A 26,539-nucleotide genomic window follows, 5' to 3' on the forward strand; every position below is an offset into this window, starting at 1 on the left:
GTTCGTGTTGTGGACTGCGGGCAGGCCGCAACACTGTACCCCATTTTTAATAGGGTAATTTGGTTTTCTGGAGTCCAACTTCTTGAGTTATATATATATATATATATATATATATATATATATATATATATATATATATATTGGACATTAGCCCTCTCTCAGATGTAGGATTGGTGAAGCTCTTTTTGCAATCTGTTGGTACCCTTTTTGTCTTCTTGACAGTGTTGTCCTTTGCCTTACAGAAGCTTTGTAATTTTATGAGGTCCCATTTGTCCATTCTTGATCTTAGAGCACAAGCCATTGCTGTTCTGTTCAGGAATCTTTCCCCTGTGCCCATATGTTCAAGGCTCTCCCCCACTTTCTCTTCTATAAGTTTCAGTGTCTCTAGTTTTATGTGGAATTCCTTGAACCATTTAGACCTGAGCTTGGTACACGGAGATAATAATGGATCAATTCACATTCTTCTACATGCTAACCACCAATTGAGCCAGCATCATCTGTTGAAGATGCTGTCTTCTTTCCACTGGATAGTTTTAGCTCCCTTGTCAAAGATTAAGTGGCTATAGGTGTGTGGGTTCATTTCTGGGTCTTCAATTCTATTCCATTGATCTACCTGTCTTTCCTTGTAGCAGTACCATGTAGTTTTTTAATCACAATTTCTCTGTAGTATAACTTGAGGTTGGGGGTGGCAATTCCATCAGAGGTTCTTTTATTGTTGAGAATAGTTTTTGCTATCCTAGTTTTTTGTTATTCCAGGTGAACTTGCAAATTGCCATTTCTAACTCAGTGAAGAATCGAGTTAGAATTTTGATCAGATTGCATTGAGTCTGTAGATTGTTTTTGGGAAGATAGCCATTTTAACTATATTAATCGTGCCAATCAATGAGCATGGGAGATCTTTCCTTATTCTGAGATCTTCTTCTACTTCTTTCTTCAGAGACTTAAAGTTATTATCATACAGATCTTTCACTTCCTTAGAGTCACACCAAGGAATTTTATATTATTTGTGACTATTTTGAAGGATGTTTTTCCCTAATTTCTTCCTAAGCCTGTTTATCCTTTGTAGAGAGAAAGGCCACTAATTTTTTTGCTTGTTTGTTTTGTTTGGTTTGGTTTGGCTTGGTTTTTGGTTTTTCAAGACAGGGTTTCTCTGTGTAGCCCTGGCTGGCCTGGAACTCACTCTGTAGATCAGACTGGCCTGGAACTCGGAAATCTGCCTGCCTCTACCTCCCAAGTGCTGGGATTAAAGGTGTGTGCCACCATGTCTGGCAAATTTGTTTGAGTAAATTTTATATCCAGCTACTTCATTGAAGTTGTTTATCAGGTTTATGAGTTCTCTGGTGGAATTTTTGGGATCACTTATATATATTATTGTATCATCTTCCAATCGTGATATTTTGACTTCTTTTCCAATTTGTATCCCTTTGATCTCCTTTTGTTGTCTAATTATTCTGGCTAGGACTTCGAGTACTATATTGAATAGGTACAGATAGTATGGGCAGCCTTATCTAGTCCCTGATTTTAGTGGGATTGCTTCAAGTTTCTCTCCATTTAGTTTGATGTTGGCTACTGGTTTGCTGTATATTGCCTTTATTATGTTTAGATATGGGCCTTGAATTCCTTATCTTTCCAAGTCTTTTATCATGAAGGGCTGTTGGATTTTGTCGAATATTTCTCAGCATCTAATGAGATGATCATATGTTCTTTGTCTTTAGTTTGTTTATAAAGTGGAATATGTTAATTGATGGATTTCAGTATATTGAACCATCCCTGTATTGTTGGAATGAAGCCTACTTGATTATGATGGATGACTGTTTTGATATGTTCTTGAATTCGGTTTGAGAGAATTTTATTGAGTATTTTTGCATTGATATTCTTAGGGGAAATTGGCCTAAAGTTTGCTTTCTTTGTTGTGTCTTTGTGTGGTTTAATTATCAGAGTAATTGTGGCTTCATAGAATGAATTGGGTAGAGTATCTTCTGTTTCTATTTTGTGGAATAGATTGAGATTATTGAAATTAGGTCTTTTTTGAAGGTCTTGTAGAACTTTGCACTAAACCCATCTGGTCCTGGGCTTTTTTTTTTAGTTGGTAGACTATTAATGACTGTTTCTATTTCTTTAGGGGATATGGGACAGTTTAGATCATTAATCTTATAGTGATATAACTTTGGTACCTGCTATCTGTCTACAAAATATGCCATTTCATCCAGATTTTACAGTTTTGTTGAGTATATCCTTTTGTAGTAGGATCTGATGATTTTTTGGATTTCCTCAGATTCTGTTGTTATGTCTCCCTTTTCATTTCTTATTTTATTACTTAGGATACTGTCCCTGTACCCTCTACTTAGTCTGGCTATCATGTTGATTTTCTTAAAGAACCAGCTCCTGGTTTGGTTGATTCTTTGAATAGTTCTTTTTGTTTCCACTTGGTTGATTTCAGCACTGATGTTGATTATTTCCTGTCATCTACTCCTCTTGGGTGAATTTGCTTCCTTTTGTTCTAGAGCCTCTAGGAGTGCTGTCAAGCTGCTTGTGGATGTTCTCTCTAGCTTCTTTTTGGAGGCACCCAGAGTGCCTTTTCATTAAACTCTAAAAAAGTCTTCAATTTCTTTCTTTATTTCTTCCTTGACTAAGTTATCATTGAGTGCAGTGTTGTTCAGCTTCCACGTGTATGTTGGCTCTCTATTATTTATATCAACCTAAAGTTATCAAAACATGATTATTTGAAAATCAGCCTTAGTCTTTGGTGATCTGAAAGGTTGCATGGGATTATTTCAATCTTCTTGTATCTATTTAGGCCTGTTTTTTGACCTATTAAATGGTCAATTTTGGAGAAGGTTCCATGAGGTGCTGAGAAGAAGGTATATCCTTTGGTTTTAGGATGAAATCTTCCATAGATATCAGTTAAATCCATTTGTTTCATAACTTCTGTTAGTTTCACATTGTCTATGTTTAGTTTCTGTTTCCAGGATCTGTCCATTGATGAGAGTGGGGTGTTGAAGTCTCCCATGATTATTTTGTGAGGTACAATGTGTGTTTTGAGCTTTAATGAGTTATCCTTTATGACTCCAGGTGCTGTTGCATTTGGAGCATAGATGTTCAGAATTGAGAGTTCATCTTGGCAAATATTTTCTTTGATAAGTATGAAGTGTCCCCTCCTTATCTTTTTTGATAACTTTATGTTGAATGTCGGTTTTATTCAATATTAGAATGGCTACTCCAGCTTGTTTCTTGGGACCATTTTCTTAGAAAATTGTTTTCCAGCCTTTTGCTCTAAGGTAGTGTCTGTCTTTGTCCCTGAGGTGGGTTTCCTGTATGCAGCAAAATATTTGGTCCTGTCTAAGTAACCAGTCTCTTAGTCTATGTCTTTTCATTGTGGAATTGAGTCCATTAATATTAAAAGTTATTAAGGAAAAGTCGTTGTTGCCTCTTGTTATTTTTGTTAAGATTTCAGATTCTGTTCATGTGGCTATCTTTTTTAGGTTTGTTGAAAGATTATTTTCATGCTTTTTTCTAGAGATTAATTTCCCTCTTTGTGTTGGAGTTTTGCCTTTATTATTTTTTGAAGGGCTGGATTTGTGGAAAGATAGTGTATAAATTTGGTTTTGTCATGGAATACCTTGGGTTCTCCATCTATGGTATTTGAGAGTTTTGTTGGGTATAGTAGACTTGGCTGGCATTTGTGTTCTCTTAGGGTCTCTATTACATCTGCCCAGGATCTTCTGGTTTTCATAGTCTCTGAGGAGAAGTCAGGTGTAATTCTGATAAGTCTGCCTTTATATGTTCCAATTTTTCCTTACTGCTTTTAATATTCTGTCTTTGTTTTGTGCATTAGGTGTTTAGATTATTGTGTGACGGGAGGAATTTCTTTTCTGGTCCAAACTATTTGGAGTTCTGTAGGCTTCTTTTATGTTCATGGCCATCTCTTTCTTTAGGTTAGGGAAGTTTTCTTCTATAATTTTGTTGAAGATATTTACTGGCCCTTTAAGTTGGAAATCTTCCTTTCTGTCTATACCTATTATTATTATGTTTGGTCTTCTCTTTTTGCCCTGGATTTCCTGGATGTTTTGGGTTACAATCTTTTTGCATTTCGCAATTTCTTTTATTGTTGTGTCAATATTTTACCTGTGTCCCCCTGTATTTCTTTAAGGGAGTTATTTATGTCCTTCTTATAGTCCTCCATCATCATCATGAAAAGTGACTTTATATCCATATCTTGCTTTTCTGGAGTGATGGTATGTTCAGGACTTGCTATGGTGGGAGAGTTGGGTTCTGATGATGCCAAGTATCCTTGATTTCTGTGGCTTCTGTTCTTATGCTTTCCTCCCACTATCTAATTATCTCAAGAGCTCCCTGCCCTCAATATATCTGATTGACGCCTATTCTTCCCTGTTGAGTCAGAACTCCTCAGATTCCAGTTTTCTCTGTGATACTGTGATTCTAGGATCCTGTGATCTTGAGATTCTGGGTTTGTCAGAGTTCTTGGCAGTCAAGCTTCCTCTGAGACCCTGAGATCCTGGTGTGACCAAGATCCTGGGATCCTGCAATACTGGGATCCTGGATCCTAAGATCCTGGGGGTATTAGAGTTCCTGGAAGTGGTACCTCATCTGGGGACTGTGGGGCTGTCCAGCTGAGTTTGAAACCAAGGTAGACCAGAGCCAACTGGAAGGACCCCGAGCTGCTAGTCAGGACTCCTGTGTCCCTACCCCTGCTAGTTCCAGCCCCTAATGATTGTTTGGAACAGATGTTGTGTTCCATTCACCAGTGATCCTAAGATCCTGACCTTGCTAGGGCTCCTGTGGGGAGAAGAGTCCTCTGAGTATTTTGGGACTGTCCACCAAGTTGGCACCCAAGGTGAACCAGAGCTGGTACGGACTGGAAGGAGCCAGCACTGGTCAGGCAGGTTTCCTGTGTCCCTGCTCCTGCTGGACCCAGGGCCTCATGGCTGTGTTGGAACAGATGTTGCATTCCACTCACCAATTATCCTAAGATCCTGGGCGTGCTAGGGCATCTGGGCGGTGGAGAGTCCTCTGGGAACCATGGGACTGTCCACTGAGTTCACACCCAAGGTTGCCCGGAGCTGGTGCTGACCTGAAGGAACCTAGGATATTTTCTTTATTGACATTTCAAATGTTATCCCCTTTCCCGGTTTTCCCTCTAGAAAACCACTCACTCTGCCTTTCTGCCCTGACATTCCCCTACACTGGGGCATTGAGCCTTCACAGAACCAAAGCCCTGACAAGGCCATTTTCTGCTATATATGCAGCTGGAGGTATGGGTTGCTCCATGTGTAGCCTTTGGTTGGTTGTTTAGTCCTTGGGAGCTCTTGGGTGGAGGGGTGGGTCTAGTTGGTTGTTTTATTTTTTTTTCCTAATTCTTTTTTTTAATTAGGTATTTTCTTCATTTACATTTCCAATGCTATCCCAAAAGTCCCCCATGCCCTCCCGCCACCAACTCCCCTACCCACTCACTCCCATTTCTTGGCCTTGGCTTTCCCCTGTACTGAGGCATATAAAGTTTGCAAGACCAATGGGCCTCTCTTTCCACTGATGGCTGACTAGACTAGGCCATCTTATGATACATACGCAGCTAGAGACACGAGCTCCAGGGGCTACTGGTTAGTTCATATTGTTGTTCCACCTATAGGATTGCAGATTCCTTCAGCTCCTTGGGTACTTTCTCTAGCTCCTTGATTGAGGGCCCTGTGATCCATCCAATGGCTGACTGTGAGCATCCACTTCTGTGTTTGCTAGGCCCCGGCATAGCCTCACAAGAGAAAACTATATCAGGGTCCTTTCAGCAAAATCTTGCTAGTGTATGCAATGGTGTCAGTGTTTGGAGGCTGATTATGGGATGGATCCCCCTGTATGGTAGTCTCTAGATGGTCCCATCCTTTTGTCTCAGCTCCAAACTTTGTCTCTGTAACTCCTTCCTTGGGTATTTTGTTCCCAATTCTAAGAAGGGACAAAGTGTCTACACTTTGGTCTTTGTTCTTCTTGAGTTTCATGTGTTTAGCAAATTGTATCTTATATCTTGGGTATTCTAAGTTTCTGGGCTAATATCCACTTATCAGTGAGTACATATCATGTGAGTTCTTTTGTGATTGGGTTACCTCACTCANGATGATGCCCTCCAGGTCCATCCATTTGCTTAGGAATTTCATAAATTCATTCTTTTTAATAGCTAAGTAGTACTCCTTTGTGTAGATGTACCACATTTTCTGTATCCATTCCTCTGTTGAGGGGCATCTGGGTTCTTTCCAGCTTCTGGCTATTATAAGTAAGGCTGTTATGAACATAGTGGAGCATGTGTCCTTCTTACCGGTTGGAACATCGTCAGGATATATGCCCAGGAGAGGTATTGTGGGATCCCCCAATAGGGCTGCAAACCCCTTCAGAACTTTCAGTTCTTTCTCTAAATCTTCCATTGAAAACTCCATGCTCAGTTCAGGCCATGCTCAGTTCAGGCTCTAGCAGAGCCTCTCAGGAGACAGCTATATTAGTCTCCTGTCAGCAAGCATTTCTTGGCATCTGCAATAGTATCTGGGTTTGGTGATGGTATATGGGATGGATCCCCAGGTGGGGCAGCCTCTGAATGGCCTTTAATTCAGTTTCTGCTCTACACTTTGTCTCCATATTTCCTCTTGTGAGTATTTTGCTCTATTTGGTCTTCCTTCTTCTTGAGCTTCATGTGGTCTGTGAATTGTATGTTGAGTATTCTAAGCTTTTGGGGTAATATCCACTTATCAGTGAGTGCATACCATGTGTGTTCTTTTGTGACTGGGTTACCTCACTCAGGATAATATTTTGAAGTTTCAACCATTTGCCTGCGATTTTCATGAAGTCATTGTTTTTAATAGCTGACTAGTATTCCATTGTGTAAAAGTACCACATTTTCTGTATCTATTCTTCTGTTGAGGGACATCTGGGTTCTTTCCAGCTTCTGGCTATTATGAATAAGGCTGCTATGGACATAGTAGAGCATGTGTCCTTGTTGTATTTTGGAGCATCTTTTTATGCCCAGGAGTGTTATAGCTGGGTCCTATGTCTAATTTCCTGAGGAACCACCAGACTGATTTGCAGAGTGGTTGTACCAGCTTGCAATCCCACCAACAATGGAGCAGAGATGGCTCAGCTGTTAAAGGCTAGGCTTACAACCAAAATTATTTTATTCTTAATAAACCTGAAAATAATGTTAAAGTAGTACTTTACTATTTTGAGATATTATAGTATAAATAGGTGAATGATAGCAATGACAAAAAATTAAAAATCAGGAATGAAAATATTAACGCACCTATAATGCAGTGCTGTTTCAAGAATTACATCAATAAGTTAAAATATATATTGTAAAAATTTATGTCAGACCTTGTAATCAGTACTTTTAAGAATAATAGTTTGTGCTCTAAGAGATGAACTAAATGGAATCATGTGAAATGTTCAGTTAAAAAAGAAAGAAAACAAGGTCTCTGACGGTAGAACATATAGTTAAATAAAAATATACAGAAAACAGTCAATTAAAACAGAGGAACAACAAATTAGTTTTTGAACAGCTAGGCCTTTAAAAATGTCCAGAGACCTTAGCACAATGTACGCAATGTTGGAGGCTCTGTTCTGACTTTGGAACCCCCCACACATGTTCCAACACCTACTCAAACAGGATGAAGACTTAATCCAGCAAAGACCTAGTCCTAGGAAGGTCCCTTAATGAATTAGCATTTTGCTTTTGGCTTCTTTAGTATTGCTCTTTCACTAACAGTTCTTACTAACTGAAGTGTGTCAATAAGGATGTGTTTTTCACTTTGTTGTTTGTTTTTGTGTTTTGTTTTGTATTGTTTGTCCATAGAAGGCAAAGAATAGTGAGGCTTAGGGATGCATGATTTGGGTAAGATCCCTGTGTCGCCAATGTCTGGCAATAGGATGTTTCTATTCAGCTTCAAGAGTGTTCATGTGTTCACTGGTGAGATTACTTGCAAGATGAATAGCTGTGTTAATTCTGGGTAGAGACTTTACAACCAGAAATTTAGAGATGAGGAAATGCTACTACGAGAAAGTGGATAAGAACATGATATGTATATTAAATATATTAAACCCCTAAAACACGAAAATACACACACACACACACACAAAACAAAAACAAACAAACAAACAAAAAATACAAATGTCAAAATGCATAGGATGGAGACAGCTATAACAGCAAAGAGAGGCAGACATCTCCACAATTATGGTGAAGATTTCAACAGTGCCCCCTGTGGAGTTATTGGTAAACCAAGCAAGCAGAAGATCAATAAAGATACAGTTGACAGGAACTGAGTGATCAGTCAGTAATTCTAACTGGCACTTGAAGATCAGTTCATCCATCCTAGACAGAATTATCCTGAAGCTCACTAGCACACACCAAATAAGTCCACAATAGGCTATGAACACCTCACTGCACATACAATAGAAATCAGAGTGTGTCGTCAAAACACAACAGAAATAAGCACATAAAGAAAATCCCCTAATATTTGGAAAACAAAGAGCACCCTTTGAAATAGCAAAAGAGTAAAAATTTAAACATTTTAAAGCAAATTACTTTTAAAATAGAACTTTCCAAAATTTGAGGTATGAAATCAAAGCAATACTTAGAGCAGATTTTTATGGCATTGAATGCATATGGTATAAAAAGATTTAAAATCAGTAATCTGTTTCCTATAAGAAGCTAAAGAAAGCAGGGTAAGAGATTATTAAAATTGAAGCAAAACTCTATAAAGTTTAAAGCAGAACAATGGAAAAGATTAATGAAATCTAAGGCTGATGCTTTCAAAAGATCAATGAAATAAATAAGGATGAGCTAGACAAAAGAGAAAAGGCTTAAACAAGATATAAATTGTCAATATAAAAGGCAATTAAAGGGGCATTACTCTTGACATGTGAATAATTCTATGAAAACATCAACTTAATCAGTTGCTGCAAAATCATAAGTGACCAAAACACAAAAGCAGAAATAGCTGTAATAGCACTTCAGGTAATAAATGCATTAAATAAATCACTAAATTACCATTGATAACCTTTTAAAAAAGAAAATGCTTGGCTTGGGGATTTTGATGAACTTCATCAAACCTTTACACTAGTTAGAGATTAACCAACTCTCCACTATTTCTCAGAACACAGAAGCAGAAGGGCTACTCTTTAAATCTTTGTAATCTAATATATCAACATATTAAGAAGAAAACAATATAGTCAAATCAAATCAGTCTTTTGACAGAACCCTCTCTTGTAATTCATTACTCCTAACAAGTTGTAAAGTAACTCTTTCTCACCTTAAAAGTAACATGTATATTAAACCAGTAGGTAACATCTCACCCAAAATGCGAAAATTGATACTTTCTTCTGAAGAGATGAGTAGAACATATCCTTTCTTAACACTCTTAGTATTACTCTTGTAACTTGAGATCTTAACTAGTGCAATAAGATAAACAAAAAAATGATAATGACATGAGTCAAGAAGGAACAAAAGAAATTATATTTTAGAAAACATGATTATAATAACAAATCTCCTAAATTAACAACATAATAAAATTATAAGACATAAAATTGATATAAATATTTTCCTACATACAGGTGAAAAACAATGTGGAAATGTGCCATATTCTGTGTTAGCAAAGAAACAAATAGTTAAGATATGGAAAACCAGGTAGGCTGCCAGGAAATCTTATCTTTTCTCTCTATTCCCCCAGATCCAATCGCCCAGTATCTCCAGGGCTGCAACAGAACACTAGCTTCAGCCTTTTTTCTCCAGTTCCCATATCTGTGGGTCCCACAGGGTATCCCCACTTTACCCCCTATGAACTCTGTTGATTTATCCCATTTCCCATTTCCAGCAGGTAATCCCTGCTAACCCACAGGCCATGCCTGCCAGAAAACCAGGAAGGTATCCCGTAGACCTCTTCTGTCTCTGTTCCCCCAGATCCTATCCCCCAGTCTCATTCCCAGCTCTGCAGCACAAGACCTGAGACAGCTTTCCCTGCTTTCTGCTCCTGGACCCCAGTCCTAGTAGGCATCACCTGCTAAATGAAGGGCTCCCTTTCCCAGGGCAACAAGTCGGCTGAAGGCAGACCCTTACCTCTCCTACTGCTCCTGAGATCCAATCTTCCCAGTATCATCATCAGTTCCATAGAAGGAAACCTCCTGTGGTCTCTACTCTTTGACCTCATCCCCAACAGATCAGAAAGACCTTCTCTCAACTCATCCCAGTATCTCAGCCCCCAACACCAGCAGGCATTTCCTGTGAAGACATCACCTGAGTAGGCCAGGAAGACAGGTAACACACAGCTATCATACTCTGAGAATCCAGAGAAGAAACAGAAACCAGGGAGCAAAACATTCACCCAGTAAAGACAAACACAGAAATCATGCCTAGACCTATAATCATCCAAAACCTAGATGCCTACATGCCAGCAAGAAAACCACAATCAATAACAGTAGGGAACTCTCTGTTTCCATTAGAGCTCAGCTATTCTACCATATGAGGTCCTGAGTATTCCAATATAGCTAAACACAAGAGAAAAGATCTTAAAACCAACTATATGAAGATGATAGAGGTCCTGAAAGAAAAAAAAATGAAGCAATCTCTTTAAGAAATCCAGAGAAATTCAAACAATAGGAGGAAATTAAACATAAGTAGTTGAAGGGATGAATAAAGTTATTTATTGTTCAAGACTTGACAGTGGAAATACAAGCAATAAGGCAAACAAAAACTGAGGGACACCTGGAAATGAAAATTTTAATATTACAAACAGAAACAACCAAGGCAAGCTTCACCAACAGAACACAAGAAAGGGAAGGGAGACTTTTTTTGTTTCTGAATTTTCCAATTTGGAAATTCATGCTAAGCCTTTTTAGTTATTTTGAATAATTTTCTCATAGTCAAATCTTTTTTTTTGTTGATTTTTTGTATTGTTCTCTTTGTTTCTATTTTATTGATTTCACTCCCAAGATTGATTATTTCTTGCTGTCATCCATCTCAGGCACAGAAGATATGTTTTTAAAAAAATGCATAAATTAGTCAAAAATGCTAAATCTAAAAAAGCTTCCTGACCCCTCCCCACCCGAACACACAAATCCAGGAAATCTGGGACACTGTGAATAAACCAAACCAAAGGATAATGGATATAGAGGGAAAAGAAGTAGTCTACTTCAAAGGCCCAGAAAATATTATCAACAAAACCATAGAAGAAAGTTTTCTTACCCCCAAATAAGGGCATGTCTATAAAGTTACAAGAAGCATAGAGAATACCAAGTAGAATAGCCCAGAAAAGAAAGTCCCCTCTCCACATAATAATGAAAACACTAAATGCATAGAACAAAGTAAAAAGCTTGAAGGGAAAAAGACCAAGTAACATATAAAGTCATCTATTAGAATTACACATGAATTTGCAATCAAGACTCTAGAACCTAGAAGGGCCTTAGACAGCTATGCAGCAGGCTCTAAGAGATCATAGATGCCAGCCTAAATTACTGTGCCCAGCAAATTTTCAATAGATGGAAAAAATAAGATATTTCATAATGAAGTAAAATTTAAACAATGTGTATCTACAAATCCAGTCCTACAGAAGGTACTAGAAAGAAAGCTCCAATCTCAAGAGGTTAAATACACCAATGAAAACACAGAACATCAATAATCCCATACAGGCCAAAACAAAAGAAGGGAACTACGCACACACACATACACATGCACACCACCACTACCAACAACAACAATAATAACAACAACAATAACAAAATAGAAGGTGTCATTAAAAGTCTCCTAACCAGGAAAAACCCAGGGCAGGATGGTTTTAGCACAAAGTTCTACAAGACTTTCAAATAAGAATTAATGTCAATACTTTTCAAATTATTCCACAAAACAGAAAGAACTTTGCACAATTCATTTTATGAGGTCAAAACCACTCTGATATTCAAACCAAATAAAGACTCAACAAAGAAAGAGAATTTCAGATCAACTTCCCTTATGAGTATAGATGCAAAAATACAAAATAAAATACTTGCAAACTGAATTCAAAAACACATCATAAAAGGTCATCCACCATGATCAAGTAGGCTTCTTCCCAGAGGTACAGAGATGGCTCAATATATAAAAATCAATAAGAGTAATTCTCTATATAAACAAACTGAAAAAAAAAACACATGATCATCTCATTATATGCAGAAAAAAACTTTTGATAAAATCCAAAATTCTTTCATGGTAAAATTCCTGGAAAGATTAGAGATTTAAGGGACATACATAAACATAACATAGACAATTTACAGCAAGCCTATAGCCAAAATCAAATTAAACATATAGAAACTCAAAACAATTTCACTATAAAATAAGGAACAAGAAAAATGTGTCCACCCTCTCCATACCTATTCACAACAGTACTTGAAGCTTTACCTAGAGCACTATGATAAATGAAGAATATCAAGGTGATACAAATTGAAAAGGAAAAAGTCAAAGTATGGTTATTTGCATATGATATATGATTGATATGATATGATATGATAGTATACATAAGTGACCCTAAAGACTCCATCAGGAAACTCCTACAGCTTATAAACACTTTCAGAAAGTTTCTGGATAAAAGATTAACAGCACCAACAAATCAGTAGCCTTCCTATGTACAAATGATAAATGGACAGAGGGAAATAAGGGAAACAGTACTTTTCACAATAACCTCAGATACTATAAATTAGAATGGGGTAACTCTAACCAAGTAAGTAAAAGATGTATATGATAAATCTCAAGTATAAAAAGAAATTGAAGAAGATATCAGAAAAAGGAAATATCTCCTATTAAAAGTAAGTGGACATCCTACCAAGAGCAATCTACAGATTCAGTGAAATTCCCATCAAAATTCCAACATAATTGTCCATAGAAATTGAAGAAACAATTCTCAACTTCATATAGAAAAATGAAAAAACCAGGATATATAAAACAATCCTGAACAATACAAGAAATGCTGAATGTAGCCAGGCATGGTGGCACACGCCTTTAATCCCAGCACTTGGGAGGCAGAGGCAGGCAGATTTCTGAGTTCGAGGCCAGCCTGGTCTACAAAGTGAGTTCCAGGACAGCCAGGGCTATATAGAGAAACCCTGTCTCGAAAAACCAGAAAAAAAAAAGAGAGAAAAAAAGAAATGCTGAATGTTCCACTATTCCTGATTTCAAATTTTGCTACAGAGCTATAAAACAGCATGGTGTTGACATTAAAAACAGACAGGTTGATCAATGGACTCAAACTGAAAACCCAGATATAAACCCACACACTCAAGAGCACCTGATTGTGTGTGTGTGTGTGTGTGTGTGTGTGTGTGTGTGTGTATAACTAGAAATGCATACTGGAAAAAAGGGGGGGGAGCATCTTCAACAGATGTTGCTGGTCTAACAGGATATCTACATGTAGAAGAATGCAAATAGATTCAAACTCATCATCCTATACAGAACTCAAGTCCAGGTGGATCAAAGACCTCAACACAAAACTAGGTACACTGAATCTGACAAATTGGCATAGGAGACAACTTCCTGAACAGAACACCAGCAGTGTAGCTACAGAAGTCAACAATTACTAACTGGGACCTCATGAAACTGAAAAACTTCCTTATTTATTTATTTAATATTTTTATTGGATATTTTCTTTATATACATTTCAAATGTTATACCCTTTCCTGGTTGCCCCCTCCCAGAAACTACCTATCCCATCCTCCCTTCCCCTGCTTCTATGAGGGTAAAAACTTCTTTAAGGAATAAGTATTCAGATAAAGTGGCAGCCTATAGAATGGAAAAGACTTTTATCAACTTTACATCCAATAGTGGACTAATATCCAAAATATCTAAAGAACTCAAGGAAGTAGATGACAAAAAATAATGTAATTTTAAAATGAGGTTCAGATCTAAATAGAGAATATTATCAAAAGAGGAAAGTCAAACATCTGAGAAACACTTAAACATTCAACATCATTGGCCATCAGGAAATTGCAAATCAAAACGACTTTGAGTGTTCATCTTTCATCTATCAGAATGATAAACTCAATGACACAAGTAACAGCTCATGCTGAAGAGGATATGGAGCAAGGGGAACACTCCTCCATTGCTGGTGGGAGCAAACTTGGACAGCCCTGTGGAAATCAATATGGTGGTTGCTCAGAAAGTTGAGGATCACTCTACTTCAAGACTCTTCATAATATCCCCAGAGGATGTACCATCTTATCACAATGACACTTGTTCAGCCAAGTTTACTGCAGCTTTGTTCATAATAGACAAACGCTGGAAAAAATATAGATGTCCCTCAACCCCCAAAATGGATAAAAAATAAAATGTGGTACATTTACATAATGGAACATTACTCAGCTCTTTTAAAAAAATGACATCATGAAATTTGCTAGCAAATGGATGGAAATAGAAAAAAAAATTCTGATGGAAAAAACCCAAGTCCAGGAACATAAGATTTTTATTAGTTAATAAGTAGATGTTAGCTACTAAATAAATAATAGCAATGCTACAAATCTGCAGCATAACAGTGCCATAGAACCTGTGGAAACAGCCAAATGATGTCTCACTTTCTTTTTATTGGATGTTTATTTACATTTCAAATGTTATTCCCTCTCCAGGTGTCCTCTCAGGAAACCCCCTATCCCATACCCACTCCCTCTCCCTCTGTGAGGGGGCTCCCCATCCACTCCCTCCTTCCCTGACATTCCCCTACACTGGGGCATCCAACACCCACAGAAACATTGGCCAGTCCTCCCACTGATGTCCAACAAGGCCATCCTCTGCCACATAAACTGCTGGAGGTATGGTTCCCTCCATGTGTACTCTTTGGTTGGTGGTCCAGTTCCAGGGAGCTCCAGGGGTCTGGCCAGTTGAAACTGTTGCTACCCCCACAGGGCTGCAAACTCCCTCAGCTCCTTCAGTCTCTTCTCCAACTCCTCCACCAGGGATCACACGCTCAGTCCAATGGTTGGCTTCAAGCATCAACCTTTTTATTTGTCAGGCTCTGGAAGAGCCTCTTAGGAGACAGCCATCTCAGGCTCCTATCAGCCAGCACTTCCCAATATCTACAATAGTATCTTGGTTTGGTGAATGATTAAGGGGATGGATCTCCAGGTGGGACAGTCTCTGGATGGCCTTTCCTTCAGTCTCTGCTCTACACTTTCTCTCCATATTTCCTCTTGTGAGTATTTTGCTTCCCATTCTAATAATCACTGAAGCATCCACACTTTGGCCTTCCTTCTTCTTGAGCTTCATATGGTCTGTGAATTGTATCTTGAGTATTCCAAGCTTTTGGGCTAATCTCTAGTTATCAGTGAGTGCATACCATGTGTGTTCTTTGGTGACTGGGTTACCTCACTCAGGATTATATTTTGAAGTTCCATCCATTTGCCCGTGAATTTCATGAAGTCATTGTTTTTAATAGCTGACTAGTATTCCATTGTGTAAATGTCCTATGTTTTATGCATCCATTCCTCTGTTGAGGGACATCTGGGTTCTTTCCAGCTTCTGGCTATTATAAATATGGCTATTATGAATATAGTGGAACATGTGTCCTTAGATCAGTGTCTTACCAGAATACATCAGGAGAACAAGGCCCTCTTCATTGATGAAGTAAGGCACATATAAGCTCAAAGCTCTGAAGCAGCAAGCACAGGTTGGTAGGTCTCAAAGGCCTTTTCTTTTCTAGTGAGCAACAGAAAGGGACTGGAGCCAGACAGGAGAGGGTGTGAGGGAAGGTAGAGAGGAACTGGAAGAAGTAGAAGGAGGGAAAATTATAAACAGGATGTATTGTATGAGAAAATAATCTATTTTCAATAAATAAAAAATGAAAAAAAGATAGAAATCCAACTACGTAGGCACAGGAGCTGCATATAGAAAAATTATAAAGTTTCCCTTTTTAATTAAATCTCTAGATAAATTACACATAATGAATATTAACACAAATAAAAAATATGCTTATTGCAAACTCAGCAAACTGTTTAAAAATTAGACAAATTTTAAAGTATAAGGCAATGATTGATAAATGATGGAATTAAGTCTTTCATTGTATGAGTGAGAAGTTTCAGAGAGGAATTCTAGAATGTTTTGTGTGGAAGTGGATTAGAGTTAGTCATATTTTTATGAACTTATTTTAGCTAATATAAATACAAATAAATGTTTAAGGTTCTTAGTGCTCAGAGAAATGCAATTCAAAACTACCCTGAGATACCACCTTATATCAATCAGAATGGCTAAGACCAAAACCTCAGGTGACAACACATATTGGCAAGGATATGGAGAAAGAGGAACACTCCTCCATTGCTGATAGAATTGCAAACTAATACAACCACTCTGGAAGTCAATCTCATGGTTCCTCAGAAAATTGGAAATAGATCTACTTGAAGACTACTCTTGGGAATATAACCAAAAGATGTCCCACCTGGACCACAGGGGCACGTATTCCACCATGTTCATAGTGGTCTATTCATGTTCATAGTGGTCTTATTTGTAATAAGCATAAGCTGAAAACAACCCAGATGTCCCATGACAGAAGAATGGATGCTCAAAATGTGGTTCATTTATACAATGGAATACTACGCAGCTATTAAGAAGAAGGACATCCTGAGTTTTGCAGGCAAATGGATGGAACTAGAAAATATCCTGAGTGAGGGAACTCAGACCCAAAAGGACATGCATGTACTCACTAATAAGTGGATATTAGCCAAAAAAGGAAAAAAGAAAAAGAAAAAGAAAGAAAAGCAAAGTACAGAATACCCAAGATATATTCAACAGAACTCAAGCAGGTCAACCAGCTGAAGGGCCCAAGTGAGGACACCTCAGTCCTACTTGGGAGGGAGAAGAAAACAATCACAAGTGGGGATGCAGGGAGAGTTGGAAAGTGGACAGTTGGGGGAAGAGGGGAACCTCCTCTGGTATTGGGTGAGGGAAAAGGACTGAAGCCCTGAGGGCCAGCAGAAAAATGGAAACAGGCAACTTCTAGAAATAGGAGGTTGGGAGGACCTTCCAGAATGCACGAGAGACCTGGGAGGTGAGAGACTCTCAGGACTCAAAGCGGGGACCTTAGATGAAATGTCCTACCGTAGGGAGAGGAAACTCATAGAGCCCACTTCCAGAAAGAAGACAGGGCATCAAGTGGGGGATGGGGTTCCCATGCCACAGTCAAAATCTGATCCCGAATTGTTCCTATCTGAAAGAACTGCAGGGATGGAAATAGATAGGAGCTTGAGGAAAGAAGGTCCAGTGGCAGGCCCAAAGTTGGATCCAGCTCAAGGGGAGGTACTAAGGCCTGGCATTACTACTGAGGCTATGGAGTGCTCACAGAGAAATGGACCTCTCACTTTGGAAGACCCAACAAACAGCTGAAACAGTCAAATGCAGATATTTGCACCCAACCAATGGACAGAAGCAGTTGATCCCTGTTGTTGAATTAGGGAAAATCTAGAAGAAGCGGAGAAGGGGGGTGATTCTGCAGGAGAACCAGCAATCTCAATTACCTGGACCTCAAAGATCTCACGAACTTTGGATCACCCACCAGACAGCATATAGCAGGAAGTATGAGGCCCCCAACACATATACAGTAGAGGACTGCTGGGTGTGGGTTCAATCAGAGAAGATGTACCTAACCCTCAAAAGACTAAGGGCCCTAGGGAGTTTAGAGGTTTGGAGGGGCATCCTCGTGGATACAGGGGGTGGGTGGAGAGGTATTGAATGTGGAACAGTCAGAGGGTTGTGGGGTGGGGGAATAAAATCTGGAGTGTAAATAAATAAATGACAAAGAGAAAAAAGAAAAATAGAAAAAAGAAAACTGCTGTTCAGAAAAGAGTACATTGTAGTATAAACCTGAAGTCTTAGCTCTGTGGGAAGATGGAAGGAGAAGTATCATCGAGTTTAGTCCAACCTGAGATATAACAAACTTAAGACTAGTTTGGAGTCTACCATCTAAAGTCATCACCAAATAAATACCATTATAACCTAGAGAACCAGGGACTCAGGGATGCATTTATACTTTTGATTTTGAAGTGTTTAGTTTGGAATCCAGTCAAAATAAATAAATACAAATGGCTTCATTCAAAACTGTCTTAGATATGAGTATTTGTGTGTGTGTGTGAGAGAGAGAGAGAGAGAGTGTGTGAGTGTGTGTGAATGTGTGTGTGTGAGAGTGTACGTGTGTGTGAGAGTGTGTGTGTACCTATGTGTGTGTGTGTGAGAAAAAGAGAGAGAGAGAGAGTGTGTGTGAGTGTGTGTGAATGTGTGTGTGAGAGTGTATGTGTGTGTGTGTGAGAGTGTGTGTGTACCTGTGTGTGTGAGTGTGTGTGTGTGAAAGATAATGTGTGTGTGTCTATGTGTGTGCCTGTGTGTGTGTGAGTGTGTGTGTAAGAGAGAGTGTGTGTGTGTATCTGTGTGTGCCTCTGTGCACGTGAGTGTATGTGAATGTGTGTATGTGAGAGTGTGTGTGTGTGAGTGTGTGTGTGTGTACCTGTGTGCATTTGAGTGTGTGTGTGTGTGTGTGTGTGTGTGTGTGTGTATTTCACTCTTATAATATACATGTTCACTATTCCCATGTTTTAGCCTCTAAGGGAGCCTAGAAACAATGACATCAATTAGTATCAGAATATCTCAAAATTTGGAATCAAAATCTTGGCTTTTATCTCCAATTTTCAGCAAAAGGAACTGGAACTCCCTAGGAAAAAAGTGGTTAGTTGTAGGACTCAGGCAGGGAATATGCAAGGTTATCCTCGAATATCTTATAGCACTAGAAAATAAGAAAGTGCAGAAAAAATAAACCTTGCAATAATGGAATATGTCAAAAGAATATAAGATCCAATTTAAAAGGTTCCCAATGACCAAGGGTAGAACAACTATAGTAAGAAAACAAGTGAATTCGTATCACAAGCCAAAGCAAAATTTCCATAATGAGATAAAACAATAATTTGAAAATCAGGAGACTATACAAATCTTCCCAGCAGAAATCAAACAATTTATGTTGACACTCTATCCTTAAGCAAGTACAGCATAATTCCACTCTTTAAAATGAGCTGAGTGTAATAATATTGTTTGAAAATAATGTTTATTCTCAAGGAATAAGAAGGAAGGAGATAAAGAAAGGACAATTTACAATGTACGAACTTGACAAGGGGCTCTAGATAGGATGCAATGAGAAGGGAATGACTGATTGTACCTATAGACTTCTCCAAACAAAAGTATTCATTTTGGTAAGAAAACATGAGAAAAGTATTATTAAGGGATTTCCCAAAATGCACTGGAGGGGACTCAGAGATGAGGGGGTCACAGAAGACAAGGAAGTGTAGGAGACAGACAAACCAGGAGGAATATGAGGAATCATAAGAGCAGAATCCTAAGATGATTCATGGATGGGAAGATGGGCAAGCAGGAAAAATGTGGACATAAAAAAAGATGAAGAAATGGACCTCAGGAAAATTGAAACCTTGTGCATCAAACATGCTATCAACACAGACAAAAGGCAAGCCATAATGATGTAATTATACTTTTACATTATATTAATTTTGCATAGTCAATTATTATATAACAATGTATTAATTATTAATACTTTAATCAATTGTTAGTGTTCATTCTATTGATATTTTTACACATATAGTAATATTTTTATACCATATGTATGATCAGGGAATTCATAATCAAATCACAGAAAACTCCTACTTCACTAAGAAATAGGAAAACAAATAGACACATTTACAAAATTAAATAAAAAAGGTTAATAAGTATATAAATATGAGACAATAAGTAAAAACTGCAGTGGAATACCAATCACACAATTGTCAGGACAGAGCTGGTATCAAACAAACAGAAAAGCAAGTTCAGGCAAAGGTGTGGAAAGGTAGCTCCCGAGATTGCATTTATAAAGAGAAACAAAGTGAGATGTCCCATGAAGGCCATGAGTTCAGGCTTGGTCACCAGAGTTGGTATTGTGTGAGGCAGGAAGAACCGAGATGAAGTACAATAGAAAGATGCTAGACCAAGACCGTGTTCTTGAGGAAGATGATGTGACCATAATCCCTTCCTCTTAATGTTTGTTTCCTGGCTACCAGAACACAAGAGGTTTCTTCTACCATGTAACCACAAGCACAACACGGCTTCCCCCATGCCCTGCTGTCCAAAAGAAACTGGGGCAACCAAATGCAGACAAAAATTTCCAAAGCTACGACCTCAAGTAAACTACTCTCTTATGTAATATTATTATCTCAGCCATTTTACAATTGTGACTGAAAGCTGATTAACGCAGAAGTTGCATTTTAAATAAGTTAATGATAGAAATATTAGAACACATTAGAATATGGTACTACATGGAAATATATATGTGCATTTCTATATATGTAGATGCATAACTATAACGGTACTTCTATGTATATATGCAAAATTGTATTAGGAATGTATATATATCAAGTTGGAGACACCAAGTTTTAAAGAGAATGCAGATGAATATCAGTTTTTGTACAGAACTGAAGATGTAGAAACTTGAGTCTTTCTGGAAAGCAATCTCATTCTACTTAGTGAAATCATGAATTTTTATGTCTCAATCCTCCTAGAAAAGATTACATCCCTGAGAAACTCTTTTTAAAATCCTACAAGAAATGCATATGAGCAGACAGTTTTCTAGTGGCAATTGAAGTTAGAGGTTTGTATATTTATAAGTAGAGGGACAACATGGTCACCATAGGCACTTATTAAGAAAAGCTGCAAAGCAGCAGAAACTGTGCCATATATACCTGGATCGATGTGGTTAGCCTTTTAAAACAAAATGTATATGAAAACATTTTTATAAGTAAAAAAATCAGAATGAGATTAGCAACTAATTTGTAAGCTGTTCAAGCACGCATACATCCTCTTATGTGTTCATACCTGTATATGCACATGTACATATAAAGTCATTCTGTGTTGATTACATATATGAGAAAAAGTCCTGAAAATGTGAGATGATGCTATATTTTTGACCTGAAGTGTTCTCCAAAATCCTAAATGTCCAGGCCCTGTGGCAGCACTGGGAGGCTGTGGAACCTTTAAGGAACAGGGCCTAATAGAGAAAATTGGGTCCATGTGCACAGCCCCTGTTGCCCTCAGCTTCGTGGACATGATGAGAAGAACTTTGCTTTGTCCCATGTTCTCAATTCACTGCAAACTCAAAGTAACCATGGACTGGCCCCTCTGAAACCATGAGCTGTATAAGCCCCTTTTTCCATGAAGCTGTTTACCTCAAATACTTTGTCACAGCAGTGGTGGGTTAACTAACAGAGATGAATTTATGATATGAAAGGACTGGAGAGTGGAGGAAAATCAGAAGTAGGGAGCATGGCACACACTTAGTTGTATATTTGAACAATTTTTATGACTTAGATTAACAACTGGAACCAAAAAACAAAATAAAATATAGACTATAGATATGGAAAGCCCTTCTGTCTTTACCTCTAAAAACTGAGTCTCTGGGAAGTTAAGACATTCCAGTTTTCTTTCCATTGCTGTGATAAAATATTTGAACAAAAAGCAACCTCTGTGAGAAAGGGTTCAGCTCAGCTCACAGCTCCAGCAGATTCAGTCTATGATGATGAGGAAGACACAGCAGCAGAAAAATAGGCTAGCCTGTCAGTCCATCAGCAGTCTGGAGGAAAGGGTGAACAGTCAGGCTATTAAATCTCAAATCCTGACCCCAGTGACATAATCTCCTCTAGTAAGGATCCATAATCTAAAGGTTTTATAACCTCTGTCAACACCACCACCAGCTTGTATCCAAATACATGAGCCTGTGGAGAACAGTTCATATTTAATATACAACAGCTAATTGGTGGCTATTCCAATACAAAATCAAATATACCAACCTAGACAACCCTTCAAGAATTTTCTAATTAGGCTATAAACGATGGATATAATTCTAATAGTTATAACATATAATTATATGTTAGTATCAATGAGGTCAGTATGCTGTTAATGTGGCTGCCATGTATTTTAAACCAACTTGTCTGTAGTGTAGACTTGGTATTGTGGATATCTTAGGTCTTGTGTTTCTTTTGAGTTGTTGTTCCCAGCTCACTTCATGTATTTCTGGGGGTGGGGAGGGGGAAGAGGATGTCACCAGTCACACAGCAAACCCTTCACAACCTCTAAGCAGTATCGAGTCCGTCACTAGAGCCATGAACATCCCACTCTCAAGGAAATGAACATTGAGATATGACAACTAAGGGTAACTGGTAGTCCAACCCAAGACCTTGTTTGCAGAGCCAGGGACCAAGGTCTCTGTACTTCTCAGTCTGCCACTGCAGCTCTATCTTGCATTGTGTAGACTGAGTATGATCCCCTCAGCATGTTTTTTAACACATTGATTTCATTGTTTTGTATTAAACTGTATGAAAGAAGTGTGTTAATTACAACAAACTTTAAACATTACATAAAGAGCAATCCTTTTAAAGAAGTTTGAAATGCGGCTGAGCCATGGAGGAAGCTAGATGGCCCATGTTCTTAAAACAGATTTCTATGAAACTCTGATTAGAGAAATGTGGCTTTTTATTATGTAGATAGTACAGGACTTCAGATCCATCTTACTCACCAGTCGTTCCAAAGGACATTCCAGTGTCTTCATGTGTACTGAGTGTTAGGATACCTAGGATTACTTGACTCTGAAAGCCTTTAACATCTTTCTTTCTTTGCCCCTCCCTTCTCATAAATCACAAGACACAACCCACTGGTAGCTTGTAGACAATGGTGCAATATTTAATAGCTGTATATTTTCCTGGAAAAAAATTAAATACTTTCTCTTTCTTACACTATTGAAACTCTGCCTATTTGGGTTGTACTGTAGATGTCAATGAAGAAATGAATAAATACATAAAAAATAAAATGTTGCCATAGCTACATGGAACATAAATCATACTTGCACAAATGCATATGTTGTTTTGTTTCATGGGACTCAAAATATTTCATGTACTATATCACTTAACCCTTGACATTCCTGTGAATCTGGTATATAACCTTCAGTATTGAGCACCATTTCCCTTATAGTCTTAACATTGTATAAACACACACACACACACACACACACACATGTATAATAACCTCCTCAAAGCATATGAAGTAGCAAGAAGAAAAGGAGCAATAATGGAAATAGGCTCAAAACAGGTGCTGTCAAACTGTAATCTGGCCACAGAGTAGATACTGTGATAGCTGAAGTATCTCCTATAAATCCACTTAAGAAATTCTGAGAATTAAGGCACAAAAAAAGGAAGAAGGTGTGATGATCAACTCAGCCTGGGCTTTACCCAGCCTTCTGTTTTTTCTGCCTTGGAGCAGAGGGTGGCCAATGTCCTTTCTACATTAGCTTTCATTCCACTATGTAAGAAGTTTACCCAAAGGTGAAGAAGGAAAACGTTGCCTAAATCCACTTTAGTTGCTTCTATCTGTCTTGTCTGGGTCTCACTGTCCTAATGTTTATATGGTATGTTAGATGTCTAAATTCTTCCTTTGAAATCCATAATTCTTGGGTGAAATTCAGAAAGAAGGGTTTGATATTATTGGCCAGAAACTGTGTCTAACTCCTTCAGGCACAAGGATCAATCCTTTGGGTTAAAACAACAGGATGGTGAGGGTAATGAGAAAAGAATCCTTACTGGTTTTCTTTCACCTTCCATGACAAGGATTTTTAAGAACAGTGAGCTATCCAGGTGTAATGAGAGTTCTCCCCTTTAACAGTTGAAACCATCTCTCTGTGTTCCCTCTTCTCTGCAATGGTTGTCATTTGTCACTACCTAGAATATCTTACTTTACTTATTCATTTGGAGGGAAATTAACAAGAGCATTTGATTTGGGCCTTATTAAGTTTCATTTTGCCATGTCTAGAATTTGAAGTGAAAACAGTTACTCCTGGCCTGGGCCCATCTCACCTCGTTCTCTTGCATTCATAGAGGAAAGAGGGTGAGAGAGGAGAAGGATGCCTTGAAAAGTGGGTGAGCGCTGATAGCTCTGCTGCTTGATTTGTGAAAGCCAAGGCAGTGAATGAGTGTGACTACCTGTGATAGAGATGAGTCATTAGCAGGCCTTGCCTAATGACAGGGGCTTTGCAAGGTCACACAGGAACCCCATCAACACCCCCTACACACACACCTCATCAGTAGGTTTGCTTTCCATGGTGTAAGCTGCCTGACATTAGTCATAGTTCAAAGTATTATATGAAATTTTTAAACATAAAATTGCTGAAACTGTAGTTAGTGGTAGAAAGCTTGCCTACCATGTGCAAAACTCTGGGTTTAATAATGAGTAACACACACACACACAAATTATTTCCAATAATACATCATTCTAATTATCATAATACGTTGTTGGGCCACCCCACTGTATCTTACCTAGGACACACATCCACACTGTATACATTACCTTCCTATTTACTCAAGTGGGAGTTGTCATTATACTATGGACCATAAGTGTATTATTTGCATGAACTTTAATGCCTACCTCATTCACTAGTTCATATTATTTCATCATATAAGAATTGTATCCCATCACATTATTAAAAGCAAAGGAGAGTAGCAGTTTTATAGCAAGTTAATTTCAGACAGAAACAATATTCATATAACTTTATTAGACTACATGGTTATAATTATTCTATTTTGCTATTAGGCATTATCATTCACCTCTTGCTCTACCTAATTTATGAATTAAGTTTTACCATAGGTGTGTGCTAATAGGAAAATGTATGAATTTGAATTGCCTGCATCTTTAGACACATTAAAATATCCAGTATACTTTTTTCTTTCAAAATTAGATTTTTTTCAAGGGCATCAGAACCCAAGATAACACCTGTCACAAAACAACTACCCACTTGATCTTTCTCAGCAAATTATAAAAGAGTCCTCATACCAGCTCTGTCCTCACACTCTTAGTAAAGATTAAAAATTGATTTCCGATTTCTGTGCATTGATTTGACCTTTTTATCATACCAACAAATTACTTAGTTGGGAAAAGATTATTTTCTGAATGATGATGGCCCACAGGAAAGAAACAGTCTTTGTATGGACCTGGGAAATCTATTTGAATTAGAAAAATGGTCACCTGTCAGATATGATGTGAGTTATCTTGGTGAGTCATGTTCCATTCTACTACAAAATTGACTCACAGGGAATGGGTCGTGCTAGGACAGGAAGGGAGTCTCTCAAAATAAAAATGGAGCTGTGGGGAACAGTTCCTTCTGGACAGTATGTCCCTAAATGCATTTCTAACTGGTTTTGTCTCTAACAATGAAAGGACATTTTAACTCAGCAACTAAGCAACAACTTTGCTGTAACTAGCCACAGAGAATCTCCTCGTTGTGAACTTTTGAGTCTGAAACTGAGCTGAAATGAGAGAATTTGGAAATGGTGATGTCTTCATAGAAATTTAGTTTCAAGACCATAAGAAATACAGAATCATTTGGTGAACCTTCCAGCAACGGTGGCTCCTCCTTGCTGTTTCTATATCAGTCTACCCCGTGCCACACGTGTCCACCCCTGTGGCTCCCAAGCACCACTGCTTCACACATTTCACAGAGTGAGGCCTCAAACAATCAGAAGCACTGCTCTAACCACATACAGAAGGTGCAAGTGCCTGGAAAGACAACCCCTTGCCTCCCCTCTCCTCACCAGGCCCGTGGCAAATGGCAAACTAGTAGTGAGCTTCACCAACAGCTGTCTTTGTCTTGGAGTCAGACTGACCCAAAACAATCCTGCCAAATCCCATCTTTATTCTGCCCAACTTCCCTCTCTCCCACACTAACTTCCACTAGAAAGAGTTCCTTAATAATTGGCCACATTGCCTCCTATCTGGTTATGATTTGAGGAAACCCATTCTGAAAAGCTGAATCTAACTCAAAATCACTCATAAAAGGATGTCATTTGCATTTCCCATCTATCTATCATTATTAATATGTGCATATATAGAGATCTAAATTAGAAATTTCTTGGAATTAGCTTACATTAACCAACCAGAATTCCCCATAGTCTACTAAAACCATTCCTTTACTTGTTCCTTATACTCTTGTTCAGAGAGAATATAAGCTTAGGCTTAATCTTATCATAAGTAAATATCAAAAGTAAAATCATAAAATACAAATTAGTGTAGATTTTTAAAACCATATTTTGTTTTGTAACTATTTTTTTGAGATTCTTTCATGGAAAATAATTAAATTGAATTCCTTACAAGTGACTTTTTAATGACACATAAATTATTTCTTTGTGCCCTTCAAAGGAGATTTGCCTACTTTCAAATTGACATAAGCAGTTGTTCAGTTAATTGAATTCATTTTTAAAGTGAAAATAGTATTAAAATATTAAAGAAAAATTCATAATAAATCAGGAAATTTTTTAAATGAGTAGTACATGGTTTTTGACTCATTTCCAGCTCATTAAAATTTTTCTGAATCCAAGCTAAATTCTTGCCCCAGAGCCTTAATGCTCTTTAGTGAGAGAAGTGAATTGACTTTTGAGTTTAACATGAACAGTCAAAAAGGTTATGCATTTGATAAAATTGGAAATTAAG

This window comes from Mus caroli, chromosome 8, assembly GCF_900094665.2.
Source record: "Mus caroli chromosome 8, CAROLI_EIJ_v1.1, whole genome shotgun sequence".
In the NCBI taxonomy this organism is placed as follows: Eukaryota; Metazoa; Chordata; class Mammalia; order Rodentia; family Muridae; genus Mus; species Mus caroli.